The sequence below is a fragment of the Vicugna pacos genome, chromosome 31 (assembly GCF_048564905.1).
Source record: "Vicugna pacos chromosome 31, VicPac4, whole genome shotgun sequence".
NCBI classification, from domain to species: Eukaryota; Metazoa; Chordata; class Mammalia; order Artiodactyla; family Camelidae; genus Vicugna; species Vicugna pacos.
This window is the reverse complement of record NC_133017.1, coordinates 19,561,649-19,574,542: the sequence shown is the minus strand read 5'-3', so window position 1 is coordinate 19,574,542 and position 12,894 is coordinate 19,561,649.

Sequence of the window (12,894 nt, the reverse complement as noted above, 5' to 3'; positions counted from 1 at the left end):
TGAACTCAATCTTGTAACCTCTCTGAGCCTTAGTTTTCTCATCTGTAAAATGGGAATCATATCCAGTTTTCCAGGTTGTGTGATAGCTAAATTAAATAACGGATATGTGCAAAAGCTCTGATGCTGAACACATATGCAACTCCCTCTAAATTAAGCTACTAACAAAAAGCACGTGGTTCTCAGGGAATTTTTGAAACTATCTTTTATTTTTTCTCCCTGATAACTGCTTTGATGCCTCTGAAGTTCATTAGGAAGGAGAGAGAGAGGGTGCGGGGTGCTGAATATCAGAGTGGATTCCTGATCTGATAGGTACCCAGTTTGCAATAATTTATCCTTTCTGGCCTATCCAGGGTGGTCCTTTCTTGTAGCAGGTCAACTGGACCGAACGGGGGAGCCTTGACCAGAAGTATGTGCATTGGTGGGAACGGAAGTAGGTGGTGCATTAAGGAGCAAGGTGGACTTTTTCAGCGAGGCCTTGTCGATTTCCAGTTGTTACAGAACACTCATTCAGGCTGGCTTAGGGCAGTATGCTGGTTCCAAACACTTGTGGGGAGGGAGGCATCCAATTTTTTTTTTGACCTTTATATGAAGCTATCCTTAAATGCATTACAATCTTAGTTTTCTAAATTTATTTTCTGCATATTTGGAGCTCTAGAATTTTTATTAAAAGAGTCATGAAAGTTCCCTCTCCAACATCTTGCATGTGTTTCTTACAACATCAGAAAGTTTCTTTTAATCAGAACGTACTGAAAACAACACAGAGCTGAAGGTAACCCCTGCCTGGTCTTGACGCACTGGGCCATAGGGTGTTGGGTGTCTGATGCTGGACGCCTGCGGAGGATTGAGTCAGTGCCCCCATCTTCCTGTATGCTACTTAGAACTGTGGTTATTTTCACGTAATCCTCGGCTGGATAGAAAGTGCCTTGAAAACAAGGTACATTTCTAATTTATTTCACCAGCGTTTATAGTCCCTTCACAATATCATGCAGACAGCAGGTACACCAAGTGTTTGTGAAAGAATTTGAATGACTCAGACCCCCAGGCGAGATGTCAGCCTGACCAAACTTACCTGCCCATTACTTAAAACCATGTTGGCAATTTTTGTTTTTTTAGGGAAATTGCAGAACTATGTGGTTGTTCTTTTCCCCCTCAGCCCCAGCTAATTGGCTTGCTTCTTCTAAGAGGGGAAAACAAAAAAATCCCATTTAAACTCTTCAATCAGAATTCCAGTGCCCAGTGTAGTGGACTGCGTTAATCATGCACTTTGGGGTCAGCCTGGCCAGACTACAGAGGGCGCCCTGTGTGAACTCAGACTAGTGATGGCGATCATATAAACCTTGGCTTTCTCATCTCGAAAAGGAGAATAACAGTAAATGCCTTCAGCACAAATTGATAGGAAGCATTAAACATGTACAATACACCCATTAGGGACTCAGTAAATATGAGTTACCTTCCCTTTAAATTTTTTTAAGGCTTGGTCTCTCAAGTAGGGGAGGAAATATTCATATTCTCTAGCAATCAGACAAATTTAAAATAAAACAACCTTTTACGTCCATCATATAATACTAAATGTCAGCAAGGAGTGTTTAGACAGGAATCTTCTCGGCTGCAAGAGAGAGAATAAACTGGAGCAGCTATTTGGGAAAGCTCTCTTGTCAATCCCTGTGAAATTGAGTATTTATATACTGTATATATATATATATACAACCAGACATCCCAGCCTTGGGAATATATGCCAGAGAAAGTCCCATATAAGTCCATAAAGAAACTAGAATAAGAAGAATCATTGCAGAATTGTTTATTATCCTGGGGAGTTAGAGATAATCTGAGTGCCCATCACTAAATAAAACGTGGTGGATGTATTTAACATTCCATGCAACTGTTAAATGATACAAACTAGATGTGCAAATGGCAAATAGAGTTTATTGCAAGAAAAACAAACTGATAGGCATCTTTGATGGAAATTGAAGATACCTGAAAAACAACACTATATATTTTATAAGAGTGCATATAAATTCAAGGCCATAGATCAAAGTCCTTAGCGCGTGTGCCCATGGGGAGGAACTGGGAGTGGGGATTTAATAGTGGCGGGGAGAAAAATCTAAAAGGTCCATTATACAGACCACTGATGATGACAGGATGCCATGAACTGAGGGGAATAATTAATTCAACCCTCTGAACCTGAAGTCCAAAAAAAAAAAGGAAAAAATTAATTTTTAATTAAAAGGTGTGTTTGTGTAAGTGCACAGATGCACATGCATACATGTGTGTCAGATAGATTCATGGAAATGCACACAATGAGCTCAATTAGGGGTACCTTAAGAAAGGATTGGAGATCAACCAGGAGAAGGGGAAGGGAGCTTTTTAAACCTATACTTCTGCACTGTTTGACTCTGCCTTGTGCGTGTACAAAATATTTTTGAATAATAGGGGGGTTTTTTTTGAAAAATTAACTTATCGCCACTCTTCCAATTTTATCTCTAATCATTTATTTTTCACATTGGTATCAGAATCTTTCTAAGATGCTTGTTTGAATCTGTTAAGTTTCCACTGAAGAGCCTTCCAGTGGGTCCCCTTTTTTATGATACAACTCCCAAGTCCTAACCCAGAATGGAAGGTCATGTGCCATCTGGTTGATCTCTAAACAAGCTGATCTAAGCCCCTTAGCCCTTGACTTCTTAAAAATTAGACGACTCAACCGTTTCCAGACTGCCAGACACCATTACATTCTAAATTTGGGTTCATGCTGTGTTCTCTGCTCAAAATGTTACCCCCCGATTTTACTGTCACCTGAATGCCTACATATCCATCAAGGCCCGTGTTGTATTTTCTCTTTTCTGGATTTCTCTCTGGCTCCCTGCTTTCCTGACCAGACGCTGTCACCTCCTCAGTCTATTTTCCTGTCACATTTTATACAAGCTTCAACAAAAGTCCAGTCAACTCAGTGGCCTGGAGTTATTTGTTACGATGTCTGTCTCCCTGGCTAGAATTGAAGTTGTTTTCCCTCTAAATGTTGAAAAATCAGATCCCTGAATAATGTCCGGTGTGTACACAGTGTGAGCCATAACTGTTGAACTAAATTAGAAATTATCTTCTCAGACTATGTCTTTCAATGAACTGTTAAATTATCAGTCTGACTTCAAAATAGAGACAAATCAAGGGTTTTATCCTAAATTTAAATGTCAAAAGACTTCAATGAGCCTTCTAGTTCAGGAAAAGAAAGTGTAGACTCATTTCTTCCTGTTCATTTCCTTTAAGTACAACTAAAACTCCTGGAAGTAGTCTAATAGACAATCTTTAAAAAAAAATTAGAAAACCTCTGAAAGGTGGTGAGAAAGGCAGACTGGCTGAGGACCTCGGGACTTGAGAAATGGCATGGTAGCACGGTAGAGTTCCTTGGGTATTCTTTTTAACTGTCATATATCCCAGACTGGGTTCTGAAGAGGCTTGTATTCAACCTAGAATTTCCAATAGGTGTAGACAAAAAAAAAAAAAAAGCCTCAAGTAAAGACTGTTCTCCCTGCCAAAGTGGGAAAAGGGGAGATCAATGGGCTAGAAATCTTTTTGCTAATACCAGCCCCAGGCAGCCAACAACCATAAACCACCTGCCATGTGTTCCTTGCTGCACAGCACACAGAGACTGAGTGTGGAGTCCCATCTCCTGTCACCACCTTCTGACAGCTGCTGGTGGTGTACCTCCCTCCCCTGCTGGTGGTGCCAACAGAGATCAGGTCGAGAATTTTATATCTGCTCCCCACCCAGCAGCCCAGGCGACCCAAAGCAGCAGCCCCTACTCTTCTAGCTTATTAGTGGAGGTCAACTGGTACGTGTGGACTCCCACCCTTGTCCAGGAGTGGCCACCAGCACCCATTACCCCCCCAAACTAGAGAGCAAGGGGAGGATCTAGAAGAGAGAGCTGGAGAAAGGGATTCCAAAAACCTGCAGAGGAAGATCCAATGAAATCAAATGTGAAACTGACCAGAAACAACACACCGAAAGGTGTGAGAATTGAACTGGAGCTTGGATCCTACTCAGACGTTCAGAAATGGCCTCATAGTGTAAGTGCCTCACATTAAACTTTTGATTGTTGAGGCATCCATTTCAAAACACATCAATCTTGAATAAATATACTGCTGACTGTATGACATGCCTACTAGCACAACAACCAGGTGAGGAACTAGACCGCCCCCCTCCAACCCACCCATGAAATCTCCTTTTTCAGAAAGGCCTGGGAAACCTAGACAACTGATCATTTGAATGATCCTGCTTCTTCCTTCTCGGGTCCTAATTCCCGTTTTTATTCTCTAAATTAGTCAATAAACAATGAACCTGTGAAACCCTATACACCTCACCCTCAGACTCTAATAAACACAGAGCCCCAGGCTTCTTCTCTCTGAAAACTAAAGTGTTATTCATATTATAGCCCACAAAGCAGACCAGGATGTGTTCCAAACCTAATCAGGGTACCCTTCTGCTAAAAATCAAAGACAGAAATACCAAGAACCAGGAAAATCACAACCGGGAGGAGAAAAGACAATGACAGACACCAACACTGAGATGGCTGAGGTGTTGGAATTGACTGGCAGGGATTTTAAAGCACCCATTACAAAAATTACTTTAGCAAGAAACTACAGATTCTCATGAAAAATGGAGAAAATCTCAAGAAAAAAGTAGAAGTTACAGAAAGAAACCAAATGGAAAATACAGGCCTGAAAAATCATAAAATCATTTTCCTTAAAAACTTCACTGGATGGACCCAAAAGCAGGATGGAAACAGCAGAGGAAAGACTCACTGAACTTGAGCACAAACCAGTAGAATTTACTCAACTGAAACAGTAGAGAGAAGGTAGACCAAAAACCAAACCTAAACAAAACAAAAACAGAGGCTCAGAATCCTGTAAGATAGTAACAAAAGACAACATTTATGTCATTAGAGTCTCAGAAGGACAAGAGAAAAATGTGAAGCTGAAAAAGTATTCACAGAAATAATAGCTGAAAATTTCCCAAATTTGTGGAAAATCTAAACCTATAAATTAAAGAAATTGAGAAAACCCCAAAGAGCATTCACTCAAAGAAATCCATACCAAGACACATCATAATCAAAATTCTAAAACTGAAGACAAATTAAAAATCTTGAAAGCAGCTGGAAAGAAAGGACACATGTAGGGAAGCCCTGATTTGAATGGGAGTGGATTTCTCGTCAGAAACCACAGAGCCAAAAGGAAACAGTACAACATTTTAAAAATGCTGACAAAAAAAAAAAGAACTACTAATTTTGAATTCTATATCTAGCAAAAAATATTCTTCAGCAATGAAGGGAAAATAAAGACATTCTCAGAGGAAAGGAAGCTAAGAGGCTTTGTCATCAGCAAATGAAGAAGAATGTCTATGGGAAGTTCTCCAAACAGAAAGAAAGTGTAACAGAAGAGAGTTGGAAATTTATAAAGGAAGAAAGATCAATAGACTCAGTCAAAACTGGGGCAAGCAAAATAGGCTAACTTTCTCCTCATGAGTTTTTAAAACTATCTTTGATGGTTGAAGAAAAATATATCATCCAATGTGACACTCACTGTATACAGAAGAAATACTAAAAATGCTATATTTTTAATGTGGAGAGGGTAAAGCCACCTAAATGAAAATATGATTTCTACACTTCGCTCAAAGTGGTAAAAGTCCATTACTAGTAGGCAGTGATGTTACATACGTATATTGTAAAATCTAGAGCAATCACTAAGAAAATTATGCAGAGACATATTCAAAAATCAAGATAAATAATGGAAATTCTAAGGGGAAAAATAGTTCAAGAAAGCAGTGGCGAATGGTGCTGCTCTGATCCCACCTAACAAGTCTTAAAAGCAAGACTCCAAAGAATTAAACTGTTCTCAAGTCACTTAACTGCATGCCAAAATAAAGGTAAAGGGTATTTAGAACAATACAAAAGTGTCCAGCGCCCAACAAGGTAAAATTCACAATATGTGCCTCCTATCAAAAACCACCAGTCATGCAAAGAAGCAGAAATGTATGACATAATGAGATGACTTAAAATATCAGCTCTCCCCACCTGACCACACATGCCTCTCCCACATAATCATGACAGTCAGCAGTTACTGTCTTTCAGACTAAATAATTAGACTGGTGTTTATGAGTTATGACTTCAGTGTTTGGTTTGGTTGTTTGGTTTTGTATGATCTGACTTCTCTTTAGGATAACAAGATAACGAGATCCCAAAACTTCCTCAAGGTCAGAGGTTGCTGTCAATCCAACCTCTACTTCAGCATTTTAAAAATAAATGTAAACACACATTTCCTTCCCCACCCCCGCCCCCAATGGATTGAAGGTCACAAGTCCTAATCAGAAGATCTCAGCTCTGAAAAGTGAAAAAACTGTGATATGCTTGAGCAGTTCTGAAACAGCAGGGGTTTTTTTGTAGTTGAAGAACCCGTGTAGGTAAGCACAAATTGAACGAGGCAAACAGTTGAAATTTGCCTGTGAATATGCTTACCTTGCCCAGCTGTTGAGAATGGCCAAGTGGAAAGTCAATGCTGACCGTGCGTTCTGAAGATTGACAGCGTCAATAATCAGATTATCTCCTGCATAAATTGTTTTTGCTGAAACTAGATCTCAAGAATATGCATAAAGGAAATCCTAGGTATGCCATTGGCCCATGACTTGAAAGTCCTCTGTGACCACTTAATTTACCTCTTTGAGTGTGATATAAGATGTCAGTTTTTTACTCTCACTGTCTGCATCACCTTGAGCAGGACATAAAACATCTCTGGGCTTGTGTGAATAGATGCAAAGATGGAATCCAATCTATTTTCCATTAATCTCACTCAGAGAATAAAATAAGAGTGTGTGCTCAGGGCTTTCTTTGGCCAGAAAGGCCTCTGACAGATATATAATGCCTTATTGTTTTTGGAACCAACCCCAGCCTGCTGCCTTAAAAATGGGGGTGCTCAGTCAATACCCTGGAAAGATAAATTGGTTCAGCAAATGAAGGTGTCCATATGAGAAATCCACAGTTGGAAAAAGCCCCAATAAAACAGATTCAGCAGAACCTCCACTAAATGTGCAAATGTAAATGCCTTCTCTCTTCCGAGACAAATGAGAGACAATTGAAGGGACAAAGTGAGGTACAAAATGTCTAAAGTCCAAACAGTCCCTACAAAAAAATGAGAATCGAGTGACACAGAGTACCCAAAGACACTAAGGTATATTTATGAAATACAAAATTCCATTTATTGGGAAGAATCTAGAATTCCATAAAGGGTAGCATATACGTGGGATACCTCTGTCAAATCTGTAGGAATTACTATCCACTTGGCATATGGTCGTCTGCCCCAATATCTCTGTTTTGCCCAGAAAAATATGATACAGAATCTTACTAGACTCAGAGTCTGGGAAATTGTTCCAGCAAAATGCACTGCTTTAGTCTCTGTGTATGACTCTAATGAGCCAAAGCTCATAACCCTGTATATTAAGGGAGCGAAAGATCTGATCATTTTAAATTTAAGTTTGAGAGAGATTTTTTAGAAAATCATTGCCTGGGTTATAGTGTTAACTTCACTTGACTTGGAAAAAACTCAGTTTGTCACACTGCTATCGTGCCTCCTTTGCACTATTTTCAGAATACCTGTACCCCAAAATTCCTGACCTCTACCAGAGCACACCCCCAACCATCCTGTATGTCCCTGATGCAATGTTTGTGGTCACCCTATTGGTCTCATTCCCTGGACCCTTTTGGAGGTACATACATTGATATTTCCAATAATCTAAATTGCATGATCTAGCAGGAATTATATATTGGAAGCTAAAGTCAGCAGAAACCATTCTAATCAATTAACTTAGAATTATCTTTTTCACTTAACAGATAAGAGTTTGGAAACAATGAGAAGAACACCCAGCAGGAGAAAGAATGAAAATCCAGCCCTGAGGCTTTAAGCATCTTATGTGGAAAGGCTGGGAGGTCTAAAAGGACATAGGGGGAAAAATGAAAGAACAGAAGCAGACAGAGAAATTCCATTTTGCTTTGTAAAGTGAAGACTGAGACTTAAATACATTTAAATTTGTGTAGACACAACATGATTCAGAGAACAAGGAATCAGAGAATCCCAGGTTGTCTCAACTAAAGAGGATATTTGGAAAAGATTCAGTACCATAGTCTGAGATAGAAGAGATGAGATAGCCCGTTGGGTAGGAGAGAAGCGCCATTTGACTGTAAATATAGACCTGCCAGAACCACACATGTGTGCTCAGGCTGTCCTCCAAGCCATCGGAGGCAGTGGCTGCAGATATCCAGAGGACTATTGGAACGGGGAACAGATGCTCCTTGTCAAAAACTATTAAAACCCTTCAAGAAGAGGGTAAGCCCAGAGGCTGACCTGGTAGTGTAGGAGATAAATGGAGTGACGCCATTCAAGTGGAGAGAAAACACTCAGGCAGACGGACATTGATAAATGATTTTAACTGTGATTCCAAAACAACAGGAGTGCAGTAAGTGGGCGCTGCTGGCAGCTTCTGGGGACAGGCAACACTGCATCTGCATTAATCAGTCCAGTCCCAGCCCCACCGCAGACATGATTCATCAGATTGGGTGCCGCATGAGAGAAAAACAGCCTGATCCCCTGAAAAGGGCATTCTGCTAGGAGACAGGAGCACCAGGAAGCACCCACAAACATTATTAAGCAGCTGCTATTTGCCAGACCCTACACTTAGCACTTTACCAGTTGTAGCTGTTCAGTCTCCCAGCGCCTTCTGTGATAAGCAGTGGTTCCGTTGGAGCCCGCTTGTACCAGGGTATGAGAGCATCTCTTTGCTGTATGCATCTCTTCCCGGGTCCATGTCTGGTGACCTCATTCTGGAAGCTTGAAATTAGCCATGGTGGAACTATCCACTTCAGAGCAATCAGCAAATAGAACAACTCCATTTGGGGGGTTTTTTTATTTTTCTTCCAGAGAACTGGTTGTTAAATATTTACCAGCACGCTACTGGTGACAAGTACCATGATTACTCCTCTATGAATAAGGACACAGTCACAGAGATGTGAGAAAACTTCCCCCAAGCCACACAACTGGAGTGTTGTAGCTTCAGCTCAGTCTCAAGTCTGTTTGGTTCCAAAGCCCAGGCTTGTGACCCATCTGTGCTCAGACGACCCCTGGGCTAGTGCCAAGTCTGGTAATTTGACATCTCCAAACTTCTTCGGACTCCAGCCTCCTGCTTGGCAAATCGGGTGGTTTAAATGGAAAGATAAGTGGTTTTTATCCAATTCTTCTGGTCTACTTGTGTGAAGTTCACATCCATCATTTAAACCCTTTCAATAGGGAGACTTGATGTTGTCAATGGCAGTTAACATTTCTCTAGAATACCTATTCTCCAGTGATACCTACCCATTAGAAGTCATTCTTTAGATAAAATAGTCTCAGGCTGGATGTTAGCCCCCCGGCTAAGGGAACCACATTTTGCATTCAAAGGCTTTAATCGTGCTATAATGGAAACCTTAAATGAAATGAAGGGAGGAAGCTTTATCCTGGCACTGCCTCATGTGTGATCTGTAAGAGCCTGAGCCATTGTGGGACTTCCACAGACATCGTGCACATTGTGGAGTTTGCCTTTGCACAGACTATTTCCTATTAATGAAATATCCTTCTCCCATCCTGAATAGAAGGTGCCTCTGAGGAGTACTGAGTATGGTGTAGACAGAGCTCTGGGTTACACGGAGCAGGTGTTCGAGCCAAGAAAAGCCCTTTTCCATCCTGTTCCTCTACCCTCATTACAGACCTGCTGGGTACCAAGGTGGTAACGCTTCACCAAGAATGGAATCTCCCATAATACTTTGCTGAATACATAGTTAAAGCTTGACAACCACAATGATTAGTATTTATAGGATTTTGTAGACTGTAAGCAACTTCACATACTTTGTGTTGTCGTCACCACAATCTTGCCAAGGGTACAGGGCACCTGATTTCACACTGGAATTGGCATTCTCTCTCTGCCACTTAGTATTTGGCTTTAGGCAAGCCACTTAGCCTCCTTGTTTTTTTCCATCTTTAACACTAAGGTAATTATGCCTTTTTAACCTGGTTCTGGTGAGATTTAAACAAGAAAATGTATTTAAAAAAATCAGTCAACCATATACCATGTTACAAATACAAGCAATCATTTTGCAGGCAGGGAAACTGAAGCCTGAAAAGATTAGTGACTTGCACAACACCAAGAGGGAACCCTAAGGTAAGGTATGAACTTTGGGAGATAGATAATGGGGTGTCAGTGAAGGTTCAACAGTAACAACCAATGTATCACTTTGGTGGGGGTTGTTGACAGTGAGAGAGAATATACATATATATGGGAAATCTCTCTTTCTCTCTCCTAATTTTTCTGTGAACCTAAAACTGCTTTAAAAATTTAGGTTTCATTTAAAAAAGATTAGTGATTTTCTGCACGTTACACATCTAGTAAGTTCTGACGCAGGTCTCTGACAGCGTATTCTGACATTAGCATATTCTGATGCCCCATTCTTCTCATTGCTCTCAGTAATCGCAAATCTTAGAAATTCCATAATCTACATTCTGCTTAGATTTTAACACAATACAATAGGTGTCTGATACAGTGGTGCTCACAAAATATATAGGTAATAAATAAATACTCTGCCTGCTTGGATGATTACCTAAAATGTAATAACAGGACAGAACACATCTTTCTATCAGTTTTATAAGTAATTCCACACTGAAGGGAAGGATTGTATGATGAATATGAAATAGAATTCCAAAATCAGATGATCCTAGATTTAAATCCAGGCTCTGCCATTTATTCCTTATGTGACCTTGAATAAGTTACCTCATATCTATGAACCTTTAGTTTCTTACCTTTAAATGCAGGTAATAATATTTTATAAAATTGCTAAGAGAACTAAAAATAATATTGTAGCACAAGAAATGAGTACTAAGCTTGGCTTACTATATGCACTCAATAAATGTTCACTTTGCTATTATTTTATGCAAAATTGCTGAGCCAATGTCTTCTTTTCTGTTACTGAGTTAATTTCATGAACGCAGTTAAATACCAGTACAACTTGGTATTATGAAAGAAACATCTACTCCACATACTGAGAGCAAAGTTTTGCTTAGAAGTAAGAGGAATAAGGAAGAATAGAAAGAAATTCCCCCCTTGCCTGGTAGCTCAGAGATGTCTTGGGTTTTTTTTCTCTTTTTGCAAGAAATAAAAATGTTTTTTAAAAAAATGCAAAGCATGAAGAAATCAAGCTTCTCCTACAAGATCCGAGAGTAAATACAATTCCTTCTACCAGCCCTGTTCACAGACCGAGAGGATCAGTTACGGCATGCCCTGATTAAAAACACGCTAGCCTCTAAGACCGAAAAGGTCTGTCTTGTTCAAAAGCTAAGAGACAAAGGAAGGTACTTAACAGAGAAATAACTAATGGGGACCATGGAGTTGGCCAGACGATGTTCGGAAGGAAGCTTAGGACTCTCATTTTTAACTACTAAGGGTGAAAAAGAGAAATTTAAAAAATTATGCCCCTGACTGACCTGAAGTAATTGAGAGGACCTTCTGCTTAATTCCTTTTTGTCACTTACTCCCAAGAGCCTCCACCTCCATGCTTTCAGGGCAAGGGCAATTTTCTGCTAGAATTCATCTAGAAAAAAAAAGCATGCTTTGTTGCTGGATTGAGTCTTGCCTGTCACAGCGTAGGGGTTAGTTTTCAGAACAGGGCTCGGCAAACACCTGAAAAGACAAGGGTGTTTTGGAACAATTAACATCCCAGGGTGTCAGGCTGGAAGTCCTTTTCTCTACCGATCTGTGGACATCATGAGAATAAAGTCAGCCAATGACTCAAAATGAACTTTTCCAAACTCTCTCTGATTACTCTCCCTGCTGGGGAGATTTTTTCCTCAGCCACCTAACCTTCTTGTTTAAAGCTTCCAATCAATTCCCCAGCTAAGTGCTGTCTCTCTGGAATTGCAAACACTGTTGAAATTTCAAATCGTGACATTTTTGAACACCTGGGTGAGAAGCTCCTGGTGAGATAAGACAGAGAAATAATAAAGTGGGCTCACTGGTGTACTGCAGTCCTTTGGCATTCAGGAGATGGACTCCCAGTGCCTCAAAAGGATTAACAGCTTAATATTTTTTAGCCAAGTTTCCCAGGGCCAACCCAAATATACTCCTCTCATTGGGAAGTGCCCAGGAAGGGTTTCCAGTCTCCCAAGATTTTATGCTCTTCCGCCTTTGTACCCAGAGATAGGCAATCCTGAGTTGTGTCTGAGATTTCTCTTTTTCAAGATAGAAAATCTTCAAAGACAGATCAAATATTTTTGGAGTTTCTGTAATGTTGGTGTCACCAAAGTTCTGAAGGGCATGTGTCTACTTCAGGGAGGAAAAAAAAAAAAATAGGGCAGGCTCCTAGAAATCCCAGTTGCCCAATTGCGTGAGAATCAGAGGAGCCTCCTTGCAGAAACAGAGATGAGAAATTCAGGGCAGATAAAGACAAGTGTCAGAGGCAATTCTCTCCTGGACTTGTCGCGTGTGGAGCACCTGATTGCAGAGGAAAGCAGAGCACGGTCCTACCAGCACAGGACAAGAAACTGGGAAAAGTGACTGTGCGGCAAGAGCCTGTCCTTCTTGAAGGGAAAAGCAGGGCACTTATAAATAACCACGAGAGCAAGGAAAAGGAAAAGTCATGCAAGCAAAACTCCAGGAGCAAGATGGAATCCGATCAAAGAGAATGCATTGAGGCCACATCCAGGTTCGGGGGCAGGAGTTCTTCTCGCCAGGTAAAAGTAGTTCATTTAAGATGAAGCAATGCAGGATAATGGAAACAACCTAAGTGTCCATCAGCAGATGACTGGATAAAGGAAATGGGGGGGGTGCGTATATATA